Genomic DNA, 24471 nt, shown 5'->3' with positions numbered 1-24471 from the left:
CATTGAAAATTGCCAATTCAGATGTGAATGGCTGGGCTAGTCGGTAGTAGTGGGATGTGGGGTTCCTAACGTACATTTGATATCAAATTGATATACAAATTAATTAAATTGATTAATTAGTTACACTACTCCCATTCCTATCGCCCAGAACACTGCATGGGTTTTACCCAACCAGCACGTGAGTCTATGGCCCTTCCTCCTCCCCTCTCCCCTCTCCCCTCTCCCCCTCCCTCCTCTACCTTATCTGTAGCCAGGAATTTCGAATTTTGCCGGAAAATTCCTAAAATGGCGGCAATTTCTTTCTTCGAAGACTTTGCTGACGTCCCACCCCAGTCCCCACCGCGGAATGGTGGAAAATTCAAAACAGTGATGCCCTTTTTGGGACTCGAAGCTCGGTCCTTCTGGGAGGAAAGCCGAAGTCCACCCTTCCAACACAAGGGAATTGACCAGATACAGGAGAGGGAGGTTAGGTTAGTGTACTTTATTTATTTTGGGTGGGAAACTGAAGTAAAGGTCGGTCCTAGTTACATAATTAATCATGAAGATCGCTCCTACAAGCATAGCGCGTAACAAGAAGTGCCTAAAATCCCAATACGGTCCAAAAATTGACGATATAAACAACTGGTGTTATCCTGCTGGGAAAAGGAATTGACAATACCACTCGAAACTAGTGGCAGATGTTCTCAAACTCTTCATATGATAAGCCCTTCACCTAAAAGCTTGATTGAAAAAGCCTAGAGTTGGAATGTACTGTCATTATTTTTTGCGGGAAATGTGTTCAACTTGGGAGGTGTTGCAGTTGTACAGAGAGATGTTTGATAAGTGTATTAGTATAAGCATACAGTTGAGTGGCTGTGTCTGTAGCATCCTACACAAGGAATGGAAGGAGGCGATAATGGACGAGCGTAAGGCGAACTCTTTTCAGCAAATACTGGTGATGCAGCACAACAGGGTAAAAAATTTACCCGAAAGCTACAGTTTTTAAATGTCCTGAAAGGGTTGTAGGAAAGTATCAGAGCTGGAGGTGTAAACAAAAGTAACGACACTCATCTAGTAGACATTAAAAGCAAATATCAATGGGAAAAATATCAGAGCAGCAATTGAAACCAACTCTGTACACATGTCAACTCCCTGTCGCATATTCCTACACGACAGAGTGTGAACATGTAGGATTTTTTCCAGACTGAGTTTCCATCAAATGCATCACTATATGAGTCTTTAGACAAGCTCTCTGATGTGTCACAGCAGTACCTGCAATCCTTTCCAGACTTCGAGTTCCCAATCTTAGCCTCATATTGGTATGAGGTGAAAGTTACTATATATTTTATGATCACCCTATCCAGAATGCACGCTTGTAGATCATCGGGAAGAGGGTAATAGTTAGCATTTTTTAGCAGGATGGTGCGTAAGACACGCATATACCATCGTATAAAATCAAACAAAGCATGGGTATGCCAGCAATATGACAATACACATACGGAAAACTATCGAAAAACGTATTAAGAAGGACATAAACTCGGTAAAAATCGAGGAAAACCTGGTATAATTATGACAAACTGATGGGAGACAGGCCGAAATATGTAAAATCGGAAACCTTGGAAAATTAGGTAAACTGACTGGGAATAAACAAAATTAGGGAAAAAATGCTATTTAATACGAGGAAATGATGTGGGATGGGGTACCTGGACCCTCAAGACTGAGAAAAGGTTAAAAATTATCCTCCATCTGAATTCAGTTTTAACTCCCCCCCCCCCCCTTCCCCACTCGCCTTCCCCCAGTAAACTACGTGCGTTTTCGTAACACATACTTTAACAAAGGCGATGTAAGTGTCACACAGAAGCACTATATTAAAGCATGCCAATCCACGGCTGTGTTCTCACACATGCAGTCGAATATAGATATTACCATATTACGGATGATTCTCAAGCAATTTTATTCCATAAGTGTTAAGGAAAAGAGTCAATGTGTTTAATAGACTTAACTGATTCCGTTGCGTGTTCTGTATGAGAGTGGACTGATGGCACATATATCTGTCTTAGTAGTGTGAGGAAGGTGTACTCTAGCGACGTGGAGTTCGGACGAAATTTCTGTATTATCCTACACATTAGCAAAGCTACCTAACATCAGTCTATGACTTCTGGGTGCAAGAGGAATGCTATAAGGATTGTGGTGATGCTACCTTAAAGAGCAATAAGACTGTTACATGTCCTTTGGCTACTGATCGTGGTACTTACTCCCTCATAAGAAATTGCTGTTTCTTCATGTGCATTTTCGTACAGCAGGGCATGGGTGTAACTCAATGTGTCAACCATTGAAAATAGTTGTGTCGTTTTTCCCTCTCTATCTCGTAGTGAGGCATGGCAAAACCGTTACTGCTGCTAATAAGCACGACCGATGTGGGAAATGTGATTGAGGGTACATACATTACCGACTTAAAAGTATGTAAAGTCCGTCAGTTTCCTAAGAGACAAAACAGCAGTCGCGCAACTTCGATCTAGTTGGTTTATAAGCAGTTTGAGCGGTGGATGTACACAAACATATATTACTAGTGAGGAAAAGCACGATCACTTCCTAGATTATCAGGATAGTGTAGAAGGAAATAGTTTTACCACCTTAAAGTTTGTCTCTGTAGTGACTGGGGTAGAGAACTTGCAGAGTGGTTGTATGTCAGATGTTGGGCATATATATCCTCCATTAGAGTATTAGGAACGTTGCATTGTGTATGACTAACACTTCAGAAACCATAGGCCTTTAACGATATAGCATTTTCTAACCCAAAACCGTTTAGCCTTAGGAATGTGTGTGTTTATACTCCATTTCTCTCTTGCTGGTACTTTCTCGGAACTGGCTCTGTACACTAGAATAATACTCCAGAATTTATAGCACGGTTGATTTACGCAAACTGTTCCAAACTTCAACATCTGGAGCTCTGTCATGGATAAACCCACTGTCCCTTCTTAACTATCTGTGATATCACCACAACACTCTCATGTATATTATATAACGATAAGTGGTGCTAACCTCCTCGACTTGCACGCATCTGGAGAGATTTCGTGCACTTGGATGACTACCGTGAGTGAGATTGGTGTGGAATAGTCTTTGCTTGCTAGAAGTGGAATGTATTGGGCATAGTGCCTTCCCACTTCTGGTTAGTTGCATATTAAACTGGCGACGGTGTTGCAGGGAGGGCTGGTTCAGGAGAAGTCGGGGAGATCTTTCAATCTCTGACTTTATCTTATGAATGCGAGAATACTTTGTGACTTCCATCTACATAGGGGCAGAAGGGCAGTCGTAATCGTAAATTCTGCGCTATCACCGATGTGCTAGAAATATGTAGATAACCTAACTGCATCGATATATGGCGCTGTCTAGTGTACTCTTGTGTGTATGTCCGAATGGATGTACTGCACTGTCATCTATCTGCATTCGCGGTACTCTCAAAGTAGTGGAGGGGTAGTTTAGCGATGATACAGAAACTGGGCAGTACTCTGCTGTGTCATTGGCTGGCGTTGAAATAATGGAACAACTAGTAAAATTGCTAAAACTGGTTAGGCTGTGAATTGCGTTACTTATTTGTGTACCTCGTTCCCTATTAATGGTGCCTTACCCATCCCATCTGTCTACTGGTACTGATCGACTGACACAACATGTTTGAGAGGCAGAAAGGAGAGCCTTGGCGGAACACTGTTATCTGCTACGTCACTGTGGAGCATGGGATTAAATATAGAGGTCATCACCCTCAGACAGCTGTTTGGTGACGTATCTCAATGCAGCAGACTCTTCATATTTCCATACGCTGTGATGTCCTCCATATTTTTTTTTCACCAATAAGACAACAGTATCTCAGGCCTTGAAGACAGGGTGGAAAAACAAAGTACCGGTATATGGCAGTGTTCAAATCTGTAGGCATACACTGTATATATTCCTGGAAAACAATGTATTAAACTGATTATGAACGAACAGCAAAGGAACCATTTCTTGTGATTGATAGTCTGTTGGATATGGTCCTTCTCCATTACAGGCGACGAAACTTTGGACAGGTCTGTATAAGCGACTTCTACCACTAGCCACCTGCTCCGGTGGAAGGATATGTGCACATGTAACATGCTGAATGTCAACATGCAGATGGTATTTGTTTCTCGATGTATCAGAAGAGATAAATGTGGTAAAATCTTATTGTGCGAAGTTAGGAGGTTCTATTACAGGAATGGTAAAACTGGTTAAAGTTAGATGAAGATAGTTCGTGCTTTTTTCTTTGTTTACCTACTCTGGGTGTTACAAAATAACAAAGAGAAGTGCACTCAAACGTAATAAATGACTGTACAGATGCAGATCTGTATTGGTACTTCACATGTCTGAAAAGAATATCATGGCCCCATCCATGGCAATTTGTAATTTGACCATACAGAATGCTCTCAAACTACACTGATTTTGTTAATGAAATTAATGGAAATCGACAGTATATATTTTCGGCCAATCATGACTGTTTTTATTATTATCGTCACTGTTGTATATTTAAAACTATGTATTACCGCCAGTTCTGTGCTATTTCATGTTTTATACCATCTAATTATAGAGTAGACACCACTTGAAATATTGCTCGCTGTGGAACCTAGAAATGATAGTGATTTTCCACACATGTGAGTAGATTGTGTGAAACAGACTGCTCTTTGATGACCAAATAACTTACGAAATTACAATGCAAGAATCTTCTGCTATTGCCAATGATAGTTTCGTGGATGTGGACTACTTCTCCAAGTACGGGTGACAGAAATTTTACACTCAGGTCGGTAGAAACGAGATATGTAGCAAAAATCTCAGATGTCAGTATGCAGACGGTATTTGTTTCCGATGCATTTGAGGAATCTTATACGACTTTCTACAAGGTGATGTTAAAGGTTTTATTACAAGGTATTTGTGTTCTACGTTTCGTAAATGCTAGCACAATATACCATTGCACTGGTAAAACAGGATCTGCCATAGCATACGAAACAACTATGGCCTGTCGAATTACAGCTTATTGTTGCCGAACATAAAATGATTGTGGTTTATTCCGATATTTGAGCAAATGGCGTGAAGGTTGTATTCTCTATTATTATTTCTGTGGTGTCACTGCCAGACATCACACTTGCTAGGTGGTAGCCTTTAAATAGGCCACAGTCTGTTAGTATACGTCGGACCCGCTTGTCGCCACTATCAGTGATAGCAGACTGAGCGCCACCACACGGCAGGTCTAGTCTAGAGAGACTCCCTAGCACTCGCCCCAGTTGGACAGCCGAATTTGCTAGCGATGGTTCACTGTCTACATATGCTCTCATTTGCCGAGACGACAGTTTAGCATAGCCTTCAGCTACGTCATTTGCTACGACCTAGCAAGGCGCCATATTCAGTTACTATTCTGAAGAGATAATATTGTGAATCATGTACTGTCCAGAGCAACGTTCATCATTAATGGATTAAAGTTAAGTATCGAACTAATTACGTCCGCTTTCTGAATTCTAATTCCTTGTCATGTTCCAGAACTCACGTCAGTATAGTTCTTCCCTCCTCACGCCAGCCTGCGTAAGCTAAAACGCGTGCATTTCGGCCTCCACTAGTAACTCGGTGTTGGCTCTTCTGCCAAAACATCATTGGCGACGAGTGTGAAAACAGTGTTCTTATCTATACTGCCCTGATTTAATTGTGTAATGGCTTCGCCACAATCTCCAGATGTACTGTCCGAATTTTATCGCTTACAGAATCAGCAGACACAGGCATTACTGGATGCCCTTGGACAGCTCGTCCAGGGTCAATGTGCAATGCAAAATGATGCGGCAGCCGCCGCTACACCGCTAACGTGGCCACAACAAGTAGTTGCACCGACCTTCAGACCTTTTGATGCTGCACTGGAAAGCTGGACGGAGTGGTCACGCCAATTTGAATTCCATCTCGCCGCCTACAGAATTCAAGGTAACGAGCGGCAGCCTTTTCTTTTGTCGTCCGTCGGTGTGCAACCCTACCGTGTGATAGTCAAATTATTTACCCGATGCAACGTAGCAACTCTGTCCTACGAAGAACTTTTGTCCGCATTAGATGCATATTTCAAAGAATCGGTCAATGTAGTTGCGAAATGGTATACTGTCTTTCGTACAAAATGTACTGCAGGTCAGACTAATCGGGAGTGGATTGCAAACTTGCAAGGCCTTAATAGGGATTGTGCTTTTGAGTGTCAATGTGGACTCCCATATTCAGATACTATGGTACGTGATGCAATTGCACAGAACGTTTCTGATGTTCGTATAAGGGAACAGATTTTGAAACTAGTCAATCCCTCCCTTCAACAAGTGATGGACTTATTGGATCGGCAGTGCACACTTGACTTTTCTCAGGAATCATTTGAAACTTCGCCACCCGTGTGTCAGGTTAACCGACCCGCCGGGCGAGCTGCACGGAGCAGTAGACAGCCCTCGCGCCTGGCCGCGCCGCTGCCACCAGGCTCTCAGCCATGTGTGCCGTGCCGGCAAGTAAATGCAGTGCTCAAATCATGCCCGCGGTGCGGTACTAAACATTCGCGTGAGAATTGCCTGTCACGCCAAGCTATTTGCTTTTACTGTAATAAAAAAGGACATGTTCAGAGTGTTTGCCAGAAAAAGCTCAGATCGGAAACTCAAAACTATTCCAGGCCCTTTGCTTCGCGCCGGAATCGGAATCGAACCCAGGATACTGAGGCTCGCGAAACTTCGCCCATGGACATTCATGTCGTTCATTTCACGACGTCCATTGTCACTCTCTCTAACAGCGACTGTGTTTGTCCCACTTATGGACTTAGTGTGCGTCGACATCGACAGATCTCCCATCAAGTCGCAAGTGATTTTGTACCAGTTTCAGTTCATGTTGCACGAGACAGTCGCTCTTGTCGTCAGCAGGACAATAAACTTTTTGTAAACTTGGACATTAACAGCAAAGTGATACCATTCCACCTCGATACCGGAGCTGCAGTTTCACTGATCAATCAAGACACTTACGAACTGCTGGACACACCTCCGTTGCATTCCGCGAATGTTAAGTAAACTAGCTATTCAGGTCAAGAGATCCCTGTATTAGGACAGTGCAGCTGTCTTGCAACATACAAAGGACAAACAAAACCTGTGTCATTTTACGCCCTTCGTTCTTCTTCTACAGTGAACTTGTTTGGTTTCAATTCATTTCAGTTGTTTAACTTGTCTATAGTAAATCAGGTCCTATCACTGAACCAGACTGTGCCTTCAGACAGTGTTTCTCATCTATGTGAGAATTTGGAGACATTTTTGCACCTGGCCTCAGTTGCGCTAAGAACTATAAAGCACATTTGTAACTGAAAGTAAACGCGTAACCGAAATTTTTCTGAGCGCGCAATGTTCCCCACGCATTGCGTGATGAGGTTGCAAGAACAATACACGATTTGGAATCACAAGGTGTAATTGAACGTGTGCAGGCTTCTCTCTGGGCATCACCCTCAGTAATTTTGCCAAAACCTTCGGGAAAATTGAGACTTTGTGTGGACTTCAAGGCAACAGTGAATCCACAACTAGTGATTGCAACTTTTCCTTTACCCCGCCTGAAAGATCTTTTTGACAAACTGTGCCCGGGCAAATATTTTTCGAAGTTGTACCTAGCAGATGCGTACTTGCATATACCGGTGGACGAAGAATCCCAGTGCGTTTTGGTAGTTAACACACATCTTGGTTTGTATCAATTCAAATGACTGCCATTCGGGTGTGCATCCACCCCTGCATTGTTTCAGCAATATCTACAAAATGTTTGTGCGTCGGTCCCTACTGCAACAAACTATCTGGACTATATTGTGATCTTTGGAAATACAGAAGAAGAACATTTAGCCAATCTCAGAACATTATTTCAGGTCTTGCGACAAAATGGTCTTCGCTTACGGAAGGACAAGCGTATGTTTTTTGCTAGTGACTTGCTATACCTGGAACAAGTACGCAATGCCCAAGACATACATCCCAGTCCCATGCACCTCTGTGCCATACAAGACTTGCCTTCGCCACAGAATTTGAAGCAGCTACAGAGTGTGCTGAGAAAAACCAACTATTATCACAGATATGTGCCGCATGCCTTTTCCATTTCAGCTCCGCTTCATCGCTTATGCCGTAAAGGTGTTCCGTTCGTCTGGACGACGGAATGCGAACGCGCCTTTCGCTGGTTGAAATTGGCGTTGCTTTCCCATACTTGCCTTACGCCATTCGATCCCCAGAAACCCCTTTTGTTGATGGTGGATGCATCAGATTTGAGGATCGGTGCCGTGCTTGCACACAAAGATGGCTCGCACGATCGCTCTATTGCCTTTGCATCAAAATTGCTCTCGTCTGCACAAAGAAATTATTCACATACCGAGAAAGAAGCATTGGCTCTCGTAATTGGTGTTACAAAGTTTCATGACTTCATGTATGGTCGTCACTTTACCATAATCACAGACCACAAACATTTGACATTGCTTTTTCATCTGAACAAGCCTGTACCTCCACGTACAGAGCAGAAATTCATTCGCTGGTCTATTTCCCTCCCACAGTACCGCTACGATATCTTGTATCGGTCTACTGCTAAACATGGAACCGCCGATGTGTTGTCCCGTTTGCCTGTTGCTGAGGATAGAGCATTCGATTCCTCCGAACTTGTTTCCATGTTCATTGATTCGGAAACTGATGACGTGGTCGGATCGTTTCCGATTGATTTTCGTCGTGTAGCTACAGCCACAACAGCCGTCCCTGTCCTTGCTACCGTTCTGCGTTTTGTTGCTACGCAATAGCCCTTGTCAAAGTCATGGATCGGGGACCTGTTACTTCGCCGATTTTTTGCTCACAAGGAGAGACTTTTTGTTCGACGTGGTGTTTTGGTTTTGCGTTCTGATAATGATCAGTCCAGGGTCGGGGTTCCACGTTCGGTACAGTTCTCTGTCTTATAGCTTCTCCACCAAGGACATTGGGGTGTAGTGTGAACGAAACAACTTGCTCGACAGCACTGTACTTGGTTCGGAATCGATGCCGCGATTATGAATATGTGCTCTTCTTGCATGGTGTGTGCCAAACAACAATCAGCACCACCATGGAAATTTTATGCATGGCCAAAAGCCCCTTTCCCTTGGCAACGTTTACACATCGAATTTGCTGGTGCATTCTGGAATGCTCGATGGTTGTTTGTGATAGATGCATTCAGTAATTTTCCTTTTGTTGTTCAAATGTCTTCCACTACATCGTCTTCCACCATCCAAGTGTTATCTGCTATCATTTTGCACTGAAGGTCTTCCACAGACAATTGTTTCCGACAATGGCCCACATTTCATGTCCGCAGAATTTCAGTCATTCTACAAGGCCAATGGTATTCAACATCTGAAGTCCGTGCCATTTTTGCCACAGTCAAACGGTGCCGCTGAACGATTGGTCAGGACTTTCAAGTCACAGATCTTGAAGTTGAAACAGTTGCATTCTCAGGAGGACGTGTTATTGCTCTTTTTGTCGTCGTATTGCTCTCAGCCCCGATATGGTCGCTCGCCGGCTGAGTTGCTCCATGGTCGCCATCATCGAACCTTGATGTCTTTGCTACATCCGCCGCATCAGGTTCCTCTGCAGCAGCAGACACCTGCTTTTGCCCCAGGCGACGTTGCCTACTACCGCCACTATCGAGGTTCACGGCGTTGGCTCGAAGGGCGCATTCTTCGCTGCCTCAGATGCGCTATGAATCTGGTTTTGGGGTCCTCTGGTGAGGTGCGCTGGCATCTCAATCAGCTGCGCCTCTGTCGTCGCACTGGATCTCCCACTCGTCTGCTTTCAGCGCCCTGGGGACGCATCTACTGGCTCGCCTCAGCCCCAAGTGTTACCGACACTGCATTCCACTTTGCCCCATGGCGACGCGCCGCCGCCGCCTGTTCTCCCGCCGGCGACGCCCACAGTTGACGCGACGCTGCAGCCGTCGGGCGCCTCCCTGGGTCACACGCCGCTGATCGCTTCAAGTGACCACTTGTCATCCGACATGGAACTCTTGCCCGCTTCAGACCATATTACGTCACCGCCCGTTGGATGACTCGGCCCGATGGAGGTCGTCCCTTCAGCAACACCTTTGTCTCTACAGGCGCATACACTGCATGTTGACGTGCACCCTGGAATAGGTGTTCCCTAGCTGCCCAAGGTCCGAATGGCAGGGTGTGGGTGGCACAGCCTCACCTGGTGTTAGGCTCCCCTCCTCGTCGCATACGTCAACATGGGGTCTTCCCCACCGCAGGCAGAGGCCTTATACCGCGACCATCCGCCGATTTGCGGGGGAGGAATGTGGTGTCACCGCCAGACACACTTGCTAGGTGGTAGCCTTTAAATCGTCCACGATCCGTTAGTATACGTCGGACCCGCTTGTCGCCACTATCAGTGATAGCAGACTGAGCACCGCCACATGGCAGGTCTAGTCTAGAGAGACTCCCTAGCACTCGCCCCAGCTGGACAGCCGAAATTGCTAGCAATGGTTCACTGTCTACATACGCTCTCATTTGCCGAGACGACAGTTTAGCATAGCCTTCAGCTACGTCATTTGCTATGACCTAGCAAGGCGCCATATTCAGTTACTATTCTGAAGAGATAATATTGTGAATCATGTACTGTCAAGAGCAACGTTCATCATTAATGGATTAAAGTTAAGTATCGAACTAATTACGTCCGCTTTCTGAATTCTAATTCCTTGTCATGTTCCAGACCTCATGTCAGTATAGCTCTTCCCTCCTCACGCCAGCCTGCGTGAGCTAAACCGCATGCATTTTGGCCTCCACTAGTAACTCGGTGTTGGCTCTTCTGGAATCACAACAATTTCACTTGTGCGAAACGTTTGTAATACACACATGCGTGGCAGTTTATGTACAGGCAATGATTTGAAAGCCATGGACGCACTCAAACCATGTAATATTCTCCATGAAACTAAATACATTTTTTTTTCTTTGGAGATTAAATTGGTACTTTTTCTTTACTACGATGAAAGTTTCGAAATAATGGGGACGTTCTGCGGTAATAGGTAGTTCTGCATCAAAATAGGGGAATTTATTGCCAGTCTATGCAGGTTGGAAATGTATCAGATATGTGATATTAGTTAATGCATCTGGCAGAAGTATCGCTATAAAGCACTGCCCTCTGCAGTTTAGTCATCTGTAATCAGCTGCGGTGCTGTATTTTTTTTCCCAACTTTGGATGTCACAAAATAGCAGGAGGCAGAGAGAGTCATGTTCAAATGGTTCAAATGGCTGTGAGGACTATGGGACTTAACATCTGAGATCATCAGTCCCCTAGAATTTAGAACTACTTGAACCTAACTAACCTAAGGATATCACACACATCCACACCCGAGGCAGGATTCGAACCTGCGATCGTAGCGGTTGCGCGATTCCAGACTGAAGCGCCTAGCACCGCTCAGCCACTGTGGCCGGTGACAGTGATGTGAACTATTTCTGCACTCAAACGCCTTTGCTCATAAAATTAAAGGAAAATGGAGCCAACCTACTTTTGTGGGGAATAAGACTTTTATATTGTTCTCACGATTGTGCTTTTTCAACAGATGCCTACACTGTCAAGATAGCGATCACTTATTTTGCTTTGTTCTGTGGCCTGCCGACATTGCAGCGTATTGTCAATTTTAGTAGTGGGACAAAGCAGGAGTGTCGACGCTTTCCATTGTTGCCAGATGTATCCAAGATGGCGCCGATGGTTCAAATGGCTCTGAGCATTATGGGACTTAACATCTATGGTCATCAGTCCCCTAGAACTTAGAACTACTTAAACCTAACTAACCTAAGGACATCACACAACACCCAGTCATCAGGAGACAGAGAAAATCCCTGACCCCGCCGGGAATCGAACCCGGGAAACCGGGCGCGGGAAGCGAGAACGCTACCGCACGACCACGAGCTGTGGACAGGCGCCGATGGCATCATCCAACATGGCAGCTTGTAGACTTGCCAACAGAGCATGATGACATCGAAGATGGCCCCTTTTGACGGTAAGTTTGAATTTTGGGGGAAAGATATGTCAGTTGGGCTACCTCCACTAACCTACCCCCCTCCCCTCTCACACAAAATGGCGTAAAGTTCAAATTCCATCAGTAGAATGCAACATACATCCACTAATCTAAGAAAATGGCCAGAAAAAAGGTCACTTGGGCTACCTCCACTAACCTAATCATCCGACCGCCACGTTTTTCTAGGGATTGGAGGGAAATTTGAATCTGGCAGTAAAGAAAGGCCACTTGGGCTATCTCTGCTAACCTAATAAAATGGGGGGGGGGGAAATAGATCACTTGCGCTACCTCCACTAACCTAAGTACTAAACAATTAGATTACATACATTGTACGTGGTGGATCCATCTTCAAACCCTGTCCTGTGCATGGCATATTGTGGATCCGCATCCCAACATCGCTCCGGATATAACGGATGGCAGGTCCACACTCGAACGCTAACTCGGGCCTACTGTGGGTCCTGGGAGCCATCAATGACACATTGATGTACACAGGCATACAGAAAAAGAGCAAATGCTCTCCAAATGTGTACCTGACTGGATACAATCGAGTACAGTTCTATACTACACCTCCCGATCAGTGAATTTGGGGCAGGTATTGGCAGATGTACTACATTTACAAGCAATTTTAGAACACAGAACAAGAGGTTATGATTTGATCGCCTGGATGGAACTGACATAAAATCGACAGAATTGCGAAAAATGATGGGGGAGATAGGTTAAATTGACCGAATATACACTGAAATGTGGGGTAATTGAGGAAGTACTTACGCATCTTCTGGTTGGCGCAGAGCTATTTGTACATGGGAACAAGTACGCAGCACCAAGAGGAATCCGAGAAAATATCGACATGGAAACGTAGGGAATCAAGGAAGCAGTAATTTTTTTTCTGTCGAGACAGCATTATACTGTATGTTTATTGATTTACCAGTGATACACGCGAGTTGGTTACTGTATTTGACGCTTTTCAGGAAGACAGGGAACCATCTGCCTCTAAACTGAAATGCATCTCTGTTAAAGAATGACAGAGAGTGGACGGGTTGACTGATTGAGACAGAACTGTAACAATGTACGATTCAATGGTAGACTGATTATGCATTCTAGAGAGGGAGAAGTTCCTGTAGGGAAATTTATCCACTGTTCTGTCAGGATGCATCAGTCGCATGACATAGCCTGTGTGCGACTTATATACAGCCATTTGTTCTGTATGTGATTTAAAGCACTGTCTACCTGCGATTGTTAATGGTAAAACTGTCGGTCATCAGAGGACTTCCATCTCATGTCTGATGAAATGTGACAGAATTCTTAAACAAACTATGATTTATGCGATGTATTCCATCCACCTGTCACATCTGGGGTGTAAAATCAAGACTTCAGCTTCTTAACTAGTTAGCGATAGGTTCTTGTGAGGCACTGCAATCCTTGTGTATACATTTGCATGACAGACGTGCTGTTTACAGAATTGGTGGCAGAATGACTTTTAATCTTCACATGTCGGACGCTGCTGCTATGCATTTATCTGTTTCCTTGTAAGAGCTATTCCCCATTGTTGTTGTTGTGGTCTTCAGTCCTGAGACTGGTTTGATGCAGCTCTCCATGCTACTCTATCCTGTGCAAGCTTTTTCATCTCCCAGTACCTACTGCAACCTACATCCTTCTGAATCTGCTTAGTGTATTCATTTCTTGGTCTCCCTCTACGATTTTTACCCTCCACGCTGCCCTCCAATACTAAATTGGTGATCCCTTGATGCCTCAGAACATGTCCTACCAACCGATCCCTTCTTCTGGTCAAGTTATGCCACAAACTTCTCTTCTCCCCAATCCTATTCAATACTTCCTCATTAGTTATGTGATCTACCCATCTAATCTTCAGCATTCTTCTGTAGCACCACATTTCGAAAGCTTCTATTCTCTTCTTGTCCAAACTATTTATCGTCCATGTTTCACTTCTATACATGGCTACACTCCATACGAATACTTTCAGAAATGACTTCCTGGCACTTAAATCAATACTGGATGTTAACAAATTTCTCTTCTTCAGAAACGCTTTCCTTGCCATTGCCAGCCTACATTCCCCATTAGTAACCATAATTTTATATATGGCTGATGAGGGCATAGTATGATTTCTGAAGCAAGATTGGATGTTAACAGTGGGTGCTATACATCTCTGGAAAGCTATTTGTGCTGGTATCACTTAGAGTCAATGTTTTAAGGAAGTAGTATTCTCATTTCACAGTTTTATAACATAATTTATCATAGAGAAACCGGGAAGAAGGATGTATGTCATGTGCTTGAAATATATTTCTTACATTGGAATGGTAACACCACTACAGTCCATACAACTGATAGGTTGGAAATGGAATCCATCTAACATTCTAGCCCATTTTAAGTGTGGAACGTTGTAGCCGTAGGTGTGCAGATGGTTGTGGTCTCTCTTACCAATACCTTCCAGATACTGATCATAGACTCTGGAATAATACTTTAAAATTCATAGCTTGGTTGATTTATGTAAAAATACTTCGAACTCCATGCTTCAGGAGCTCCATCGCACGTAAGTCACCCGTTCCTTGTTCTTCTTCACCGTCTGCTATTACATCACAACACATTACAATCTGTTACTATACATCGATCAGGAGTGCTAACCCCCTCGACATGGGGGCATCTTGAGAAATATCATGCATTTGGATGGGAGAGGACTCGGCGAGCTCCATTTATTCACAAAATGTGGAATGTAGCGGTCTACTTCTGGATGATTGCAGATTAAATTGGCAACGATGCTGCAGGGTAGTTTGGTCAATTACAGTGTGAGGGGGGCCTTTCAGTCTGTAATTTTACCCTAAGATGGCGAGAATGCTCCATGTCTCCCATCAGCATAGACATAGATCGTAAATTAAGCACTATGTTCAAAGTGTTAGAAATACGTGATATATATGTTCGAGAATTAACAATGCATGGACGTATTGCACAGTAAGATGCATTGTGCCTTGTCAGTCTTTTTGTTCAGCCCTACTGTTCGCTCTACGTGAGTTAGGTGATCTTTAATGACTTCATGTAAGGGGCATAGTTATTGCTATCTTACATAGCCCCTCTCTTCAAATCAATTTTGTACTACAGGTGATGACTCCTATGGTGTTACCACCTGTGGTACAAAATTAATATCTCCATAACTGTTATTTTAATCCGTTCACGTGGTTAGTTACGGGTGATTGATTACCACTACCTCCTCTCTGACGCAAACTCCCACTCATTCCTAGGGTACCTGCCTTCAATGACTGAATTTACTGTTAAAGACGTGGTCATTATTTAGTCTAATTTTACTTTAATCTCTGCGATTCCTGAGACAATTATTGGTCAGAGTACTCAACAGAAAACTACAATTATACACTCCTGGAAATTGAAATAAGAACACCGTGAATTCATTGTCCCAGGAAGGGGAAACTTTATTGACACATTCCTGGGGTCAGATACATCACATGATCACACTGACAGAACCACAGGCACATAGACACAGGCAACAGAGCATGCACAATGTCGGCACTAGTACAGTGTATATCCACCTTTCGCAGCAATGCAGGCTGCTATTCTCCCATGGAGACGATCGTAGAGATACTGGATGTAGTCCTGTGGAATGGCTTGCCATGCCATTTCCACCTGGCGCCTCAGTTGGACCAGCGTTCGTGCTGGACGTACAGACCGCGTGAGACGACGCTTCATCCAGTCCCAAACATGCTCAATGGGGGACAGATCCGGAGATCTTGTTGGCCAGGGTAGTTGACTTACACCTTCAAGAGCACGTTGGGTGGCACGGGATACATGCGGACGTGCATTGTCCTATTGGAACAGCAAGTTCCCTTGCCGGTCTAGGAATGGTAGAACGATGGATTCGATGACGGTTTGGATGTACCGTGCACTATTCAGTGTCCCCTCGACGATCACCAGTGGTGTACGGCCAGTGAAGGAGATCGCTCCCCACACCATGATGCCGGGTGTTGGCCCTGTGTGCCTCGGTCGTATGCAGTCCTGATTGTGGCGCTCACCTGCACGGCGCCCAACACGCATACGACCATCATTGGCACCAAGGCAGAAGCGACTCTCATCGCTGAAGACGACACGTCTCCATTCGTCCCTCCATTCACGCCTGTCGCGACACCACTGGAGGCGGGCTGCACGATGTTGGGGCGTGATCGGAAGACGGCCTAACGGTGTGCGGGACCGTAGCCCAGCTTCATGGAGACGGTTGCGAATGGTCCTCGCCGATACCCCAGGAGCAACAGTGTCCCTAATTTGCTGGGAAGTGGCGGTGCGGTCCCCTACGGCACTGCGTCGGATCCTACGGTCTTGGCGTGCATCCGTGCGTCGCTGAGGTCCGGTCTCAGGTCGACGGGCACGTGCACCTTCCGCCGACCACTGGCGACAACATCGATGTACTGTGGAGACCTCACGCCCCACGTGTTGAGCAATTCGGCGGTACGTCCACCCGGCCTCCCGCATGCCCACTATACGCCCTCGCTCAAAGTCCGTCAACTGCACATACGGTTCACGTCCACGCTGTCGCGGCATGCTACCAGTGTTAAAGACTGCGATGGAGCTCCGTATGCCACGGCAAACTGGCTGACACTGACGGCGGCGGTGCACAAATGCTGCGCAGCTAGCGCCATTCGACGGCCAACACCGCGGTTCCTGGTGTGTCCGCTGTGCCGTGCGTGTGATCATTGCTTGTACAGCCCTCTCGCAGTGTCCGGAGCAAGTATGGTGGGTCTGACACACCGGTGTCAATGTGTTCTTTTTTCCATTTCCAGGAGTGTATTACAAGGACACACGTCGCAAAGGGCAAATACACATGTTTAAGCACCCATGTGCTTGTCATTTGAATGGCAAGACCCGCATTTATAAGTTAAGGTCCATTCACTCTGTTATCCATCCCTACTCGACTTAAATTACTAAAAACATACATGAACAATATTCGTATAACATTTTGTGAAGTTGATAGTGGTTGCTCTCATTCAATTATATGTGAACGCCCATTTCACATTTTATAAATAAAGATTTCTTTTTTGGGTCTCACTGGACGTTAATATTGTGCATGGTGTGTCATCTTTACACAATTCAACAAGGTCTGGCCCAGTCCAGTGTCTGCATTGTGTACACACATGTACTTATATATATATATATATATATATATATATATATATATATATATATATATATATAGGGTGAGTCACCTAACGTTACCGCTGGATATATTTCGTAAACCACATAAAATACTGACGAATCGATTCCACAGACCGAACGTGAGGAGAGAGGCTAGTGTAATTGGTTAATACAAACCATAAAAAAATGTACGAAAGTATGTTTTTTAACACAAACCTACGTTTCTTTAAATGGAACCCCGTTAGTTTTGTTAGCAAATCTGAACATATAAACAAATACATAATCAGTGCCGTTTGTTGCATTGTAAAATGTTAATTACATCCGGAGATATTGTAAACTAAAGTGGACGCTTGAGTACCAATCCTCTGCTGATCGATCGTGTGTATCAGAGAGCACCGAATTACGTAGGGATCCAAAGGAAACTGTGATGGACCTTAGGTACAGAAGAGACTGGAACAGCACATTACGTTCACATGCTAACACCTTTTTATTGGTCTTTTTCACTGACTCACATGTACATTGCCATGAGGGGTGAGGTACACGTACACACGTGGTTTCCGTTTTCAATTACGGAGTGGAATAGAGTGTGTCCCGACATATCAGGCCAATAGATGTTCAATGTGATGGCAATCATTTGCTGCACACAATTGCAATCTCTGGCGTAATGAATGTCGTACACGCCGCGGTACATCTGGTCTAATGGGGCCGCAGGCTGCCACAATACGTTGTTTCATATATTCTGGGGTTGTAGGCACATCATGGTACACATTCTCCTTTAACGTACCCCACAGAAAGAAGTTCAGAGGTGTAAGATCAGGAGAACGGGCTGGCCAATTTATGCGTCCTCCACGTCCTATGAAACGCCAGTCGAACGTGTACCTCACCCCTCATGGTAATGTACAGGTGCGTCAGTGAAAAAGACCAATAAAAAGGTGTTAGCATGTGGACGTAATGTGCTGCTCCAGTCTCTTCTGTAGCTAAGGTCCATCACCGTTTCCTTTGGATCCCTACGTAATTCGGTGCTCTCTGATACACACGATCGAACGGCGGAGGAATGGTACTCAAGCGTCAACTTTAGGTTACAATATCTCCGGATGTAGTTAACATTTTACAATGCAACAAACGGCACTGATTACGTATTTGTTTATATGTTCAGATGTGCAAACAAAATTAACGGGGTTCCATTTAAAAAAACGTAGGTTTGTGTTAAAAAACATACTTCCGTACATTTTTTTATGGTTTGTATTAACCAATTACACTAGCCCCTCTCCTCACGTTCGGTCTGTGGAATCGATTCGTCAGTATTTGATGTGGTTTACGAAATATATCCAGCGGTAACGTTAGGTGACTCACCCTGTATATATATATATATATATATATATATATATATAAAACAAAAGCAAAAAGACAAGAATCATTGCCTATTGAGCAACCTCTGTTGTGAATTTGTAAGAAGGTATAAGTATGAAATCTTATTCTAACACAAAGAGACGTGGCATGACATCTGTATGACGTTTTAACAAATTTCACATTTGTAGCATCATAACCTTCTCATAACATAATTCATAAACAGAACAAATGAGTACTTTAGGTTTTTTTTTTTTTTTGAGGTGCATGTTATTCATTTGAATGCACACTGACACTCACACACACGGCACAAGTTTCTTGCAGGAACGGAAGTGACATTAGTTCTGAATAGCAAGTTGGGGGATGGCTAACGGCTGAGAAGAGAGCAACGTCGATTACCGAGATGGCGCCACAGGCGCCCGCATCTTCTTGAGGCAGGATGGCTCTCACCTAAGAGCTCGTTATCGACATCTTGTCCGACAGGCCCGAGATCCCATCGGTGCATCTATGATCAGTGACCTCTCGCAGCTCAGCCACAGGTCATTGGTCCTTCTATAGACGCTTTAGGGCAAGGGAGGGACCGTGAGCAGACGAGAGCCTATTTTTTGCTCAGGCCTTCAAAGTTGGTGTCATTAGCCACAAAAGGTCAGCTGGGCTGTCGCTCCACCTGACGTGGCGAGCAACAAATATAGAAACCTTCTTGGACCTCTTCATTGCTGCCCCCGATCCGTACCGTGTACAGAGACCAGGACCGACCTCTTTGTCGTACACAGAGGTGCCGGATGTCACCTTTCCTTGGCTGCTGAGTTGACCGCCATCCCCGTCGATTCAGGGCGTGGTCTGCATGCCATCACCATCGTCAGCTGTGTGCTCCCCTCATTGCTCTCGTCATCGTTCCTTGTCAGCTCGTGTGTGGTGTGCCAGGTATCGTAGCTTCACCTCCCTCTTGCTCAGTTACGCCACCTTAACACACTAAGACAACTAATTTTAGTACATGGAAAGTGCTTATGTTTAACCATCAGTACCATAAATTTTTTTTTAATACAATGAACTTGTTTCATTACAAAAGGAATAATTTTACTTGTTTGTAAATCAACTCAGCATCAATTAAAATAGAAATGTAACAGAACCTTTTTTATACATAAACATAAAAATGTACAAGACAACTTCCTTCACAGTCGTTCACACACACACACAATCAAGGGATAGAGAATCAAGATTATCTTGATAGGATCCCATCACCATTTCTAACTACCAATTCCTACGACTAACACGGTGTTGGCCAACCCGACTACATATCTACTACGTATTTACTACTTTTTATCTCTAATCTTGTTCTTTTTTTCTTCTGAATTCCCCTGTGGCAGACGTCCCTCTTATTATGCCTGCGAACATATATAAAACACAACAAACTTAGATATGTGTCAGTCTTACCAAGATTTTTGTTGGAAGTTTGTATAGCGTCCTTTATCGTGTTCTATTGCGACACTTCTTCTCTCCTCTGTTTTCTTCCCGTTTTCTTCTTTTAACACGAATGGTTTTATAAGGCCTGTGAACATGTTTCGGATTAACAATGTCACAATGGCACAACACAAATATAGCTCACTGCTCACACTCGCAGTTGTCACCCTGTCTTTGTATCAACAAATATTTCTTGCGTATCAATGCTGCTGTTTGTTCTGTAGATGATTACATCCGGTTCTTTTTAACATGCACTGGGTGCGCTAATTCACGCAACTGCGCAAAGCTGTCCACCTCTTACGTTTTCAGGGGCATACGAGATGCGTCGGTACATCCTCGTTACGGCCTACGGGACTGGCCACCTTAAATATGTTCTCCAATGACGGAGATACAATTACGGGGAACTTTTCTGTAATTTACAGAGTTCCTAATCTATCTTTTTCAAGGGGTACGCTCAGAAATACTTGTTTTCCATTCTCTGGTCATGTGGTTGTTTTACAAAATAACCTAGTGCACTTCACCTTTTTAACATCGAGAGGCGAGACATCATTATTAATAATAAAAACACAAAATATAGGCACATATAAACGAGACATTCTACCACTAAGATCAGTACATACACAACAAACAAGACTTTATAAAAAATCCTTATTCTAAGCCTATATTTACTACGTCCGCGCTCTGGTCTAGTCATTCGTAATCCTGCCGGTTAAGGTGGGATGGACCAGACTCTGGAGGGCGGACTTCGACCTCTTCCTGGTTGTTATTTTGGTAACCATTACTCCTGTTCCTTCCCGATTGCTGATTACTGCCCCAAGTCCTTTGTAATTTATTATGTAGCACCGGGGATTGTCTCTCATCGTCCGTGTACCTTCTATTCGAGTTTCCATTACTCTTATATTGATTGTGGCCGTTGTAGTTCGGTGCTGGCCTACTATCCCACTGGGGTCCATTATTGCGACGGTTGTTATTTTGTTCACGCTGTCGGCGTTTCTCCCGCGCCTGTTCCTCTTGAAATGCGAATTCAAGTTCGCGCAAAATGCCCTTAAATACCTCAGTATCGCTACGACAACGACCGGCAAGTGATTTTTGATACGAGATGAGAAGTTTCATGTAGTATAATCTGACTATTTCCGTACCGCTACATGGGTTGTCTAGGTACTGGTTCCTTTTTGTCATATTTTCAAAAAATTTGACTGGACTCCGGTACCCTGCCCCTTCCATATCTCTGGACATCATAATTTCTTGTTTGATCTTTTCTTGGGTTTCTTTAGACCAATACTTGCCCAAGAAGGCATTTTTGAATTCTTCGAACGAGACGCTCTTCTTCGCTACATTTCTCATGTACTCAGCGGTCGCGCCCTCCATATGGGAGCACACAAAATCCTGCTGGTACATCAATGGCCAGTGTGGGGGCAAAGATAACTCGAATTGTCCCATAAAAGTTTTTGGATGCAAGCTATTACCTTCGTCCTTGTAGTGATGGCACTTTCGGACTGATAGAAAATGCTTCTAGTCAAACCGCTCATCATTCCAGTTATCATTTCGACCGTTCTTACGATTCGTATGAACTTCGGGACGTGGACTAATTCGTTCCGACACGCTATCGTCATCTCTCCCCCTCTGTATGTTCAACAGTTGTTCGGTACATCTAATCAGCTGACAGCACTTGTGCTCACTGGACTGCTGCGCGCTGTCCGTGTTTACCTCGGTCGTTGCGTCAGAGCTGTGAATGAAGGCGTGGCTCCCGTTGCTTATAGTGTCAACTTAATCACACCGTGAAGCGGATATCTGTGTTCCGCCAAGTGACGGTTCAGTCGGCGCAGCAATTACACCCTTCGCCTTTCCTGATGTCTCTGTAATGAGACGTTTTACCTTGTCCTCTAAATTTCTTTTTAATATCACTACCTCCTCTTTCCACATCTCGTTAGGCCCTATGTCCGGTTGCTCTTGTTGCTTTCCTTCAACACGTTTTATCCGGCTTTGTAGCCTTGATAACATGACCTTTCCTACTTTTGCCGTGCTTTGCTGGTTATCATTTGCACTTTTATGTTACACGAAAACTCAAAACCCAAGTACCCCTTACACTCAATAATTAGATAACGCAAAACATATATCAGGACACAAATTGATACACTGGGTGTGAGCAGTGACCCGACAAATAGTTCATGAAGCATCCCCCAAAAGGTCTAATACCAATGATTATGTTCTGTGTTCTCAACATCGGCTGATTACGGCACTGCACATCATAAGTACTCCAACAACTCACAAATACAATGCAGAGGCACCTATAAATGTCAATTTGAAAGGACAGCACATGAAGAAGACACTGTAACTTATTATAGCTAATGCTACCCGTTTTTCAATTAAAAATGGCTAAGCAACGGATCACGTGGAAAAATTCCCTTTTTCAAGACTACTTCCTAGCAAATCCCGAAGTATCGTCTGCTGGCATGTGTCAGCCATATGTAACACCCCACCCATCACTTATCTGGTTTTGGTATGTGTTCACCCCAGGTAATTGACTAACAGATCAACAGAGATTGCAAAACTGCCGCAGTATCGGATTACGCAAACAAAGTAATAAGGCCCTGTGACTCCTGATTGAATTGCGGTGGCAGTGTTGACATTAATTGATTCAGAATTGATCCCTTTTAATTAAAAAGGATCGCACATTGATGTTATATTCAGCTATTGAACACCAGATGCAATTGTTGAAAATAAAATTAAGAACCTGACTTGGGATTTCAACTACTTGATTGAAAACAGATGCAGTCGATTAGCACAGATTTATTTTAACTCACGACCTTCGATCATCATATTACATGACTCTCCTAACAGGCAGTGGTAATAAATTGCGTTTGCGTGGAGTAAAGCGCGAAAGATCAAAAGTAATTCCTATCGACTGACCCAGGCGTAATGCGAAGTGCGAGAAGAATTCTACAATACATGGTCCATGAAACCCTCGTGGAAACTTTGCCAACGTGATCCAACAAATTAATCAGTGGCCGGAGCGGGCGCAATATCACCGAATACAGCGCGGCGGAGCGTTGTCGTTGTGTGGACGTCGGCCGACGTCGTGGTGCTGCAAGGCTGCGCTTGTCTATTCACTCCTAGCTATCTTGCTTAGTACATAGTTGAACCGAAACTTTCTATCTCCAAGCTCATCGTTCCATTTGCTAAGTCCTAAACTGCAGAGATGCTCACTCTTTCTCAGGCAAGCTGAGTCAAGAACGCCACATCCACACTCTAGGCAAGCTGGGAACGGAAGACCTCTATGGAGACTTCTGCCAGTCCGCTCTTTGCCTCGGTTTCCCCTCCAGCAAAATCACTTACGCCAATTGCAGCGCAAGTCACGTTAATTATGAGTCGGCTGGCCGGTGTGGCCGTGCGGTTCTAGGCGCTTCAGTCTGGAACCGCGTGACTCCTACGGTCGCAGGTTCGAATCCTGCCTCTGGCATGGATGTGTGTGATGTCCTTAGGTTAGTTAGGTTTAAGTAGTTCTAAGTTCTAAGGGACTGATGACCACAGATGTTAAGTCCCATAGTGCTCAGAGCCAATTATGAGTCGCTTCCCAGCGCCGACTAATGCCTACTCTGGGAAGTGAACAAATTCCCACAAAATTTCTCTTCCTCTCAACTTCTGCTGTTTTAGCTCCTCCCAGGCCACCCATCAAGGTTAGCATCTGCACAAACACCAAGTTTTCCGGAATTCTGACTCCCAGGAGAGTACTGCAAATTCATTGGTCCTATGTTCCCATCGGAGGCCGGCGTATTTCATTCTGTCACTCTTCACCTGATTTACTTCAGACTTTGCGGACCATGAATTCAGCGTGAAGTTGCTATAGTCACGAACACGCATATTTTGACCTCTGTTGACAGCTCCACCGTAGCTTTGCGCAGCTTTCTCGCATGTTTCACAGAAAACGTGACAACGGACATTTATTAACAGATGTAGAAGTTCTCTGTCTGTTTCTCGGTACACCAGCATGGAGTTGGGGTCAACCACTCACTCACTGTCACTCATCTTAAGGCGGCTGGAGGCCGCGCCGAATTACCACTTTCTCAGAGATTGAGCCGCCCTAAGCTGCCTATTGAAGATTCAGCGATTTTATGAAGAGGTTGCATCTTGGGCTGCTGGTCTGATAAGCGATCATTGTCTTGGTGTTTGTCTGGAAAAATCACGTGATTAGTAGGTAATGCCATATGTGAATTTATAAAGTTGATATAACTTTTAACGTGGATACCTGTGTGCACATGTAGAACCAAGAGCGCTTGCGACAGTAATGTACAGTAGATGATGGGACTGGTTTTTTTAACATCTGGCGGTTTGTAAGAAGATTAAACCTCTCTTTCTAAGACCCAGTGGTAGCACTTGCAAGAAAGACTTATGAGAGAAGTCCGCCCATCGTTGATTTTCGTTCAGTATTATTTCATATCGCCAGCGATCAGTTATTAACGAAGTATTATACTTAGTGTTTGGGGTGGGTGA

This window comes from Schistocerca serialis, chromosome 3 (genome assembly GCF_023864345.2).
Source record: "Schistocerca serialis cubense isolate TAMUIC-IGC-003099 chromosome 3, iqSchSeri2.2, whole genome shotgun sequence".
Lineage (NCBI taxonomy): Eukaryota > Metazoa > Arthropoda > Insecta > Orthoptera > Acrididae > Schistocerca > Schistocerca serialis.
The sequence above is the reverse complement of the archived record's forward strand: the minus strand, read 5'-3'. Positions refer to the sequence as shown.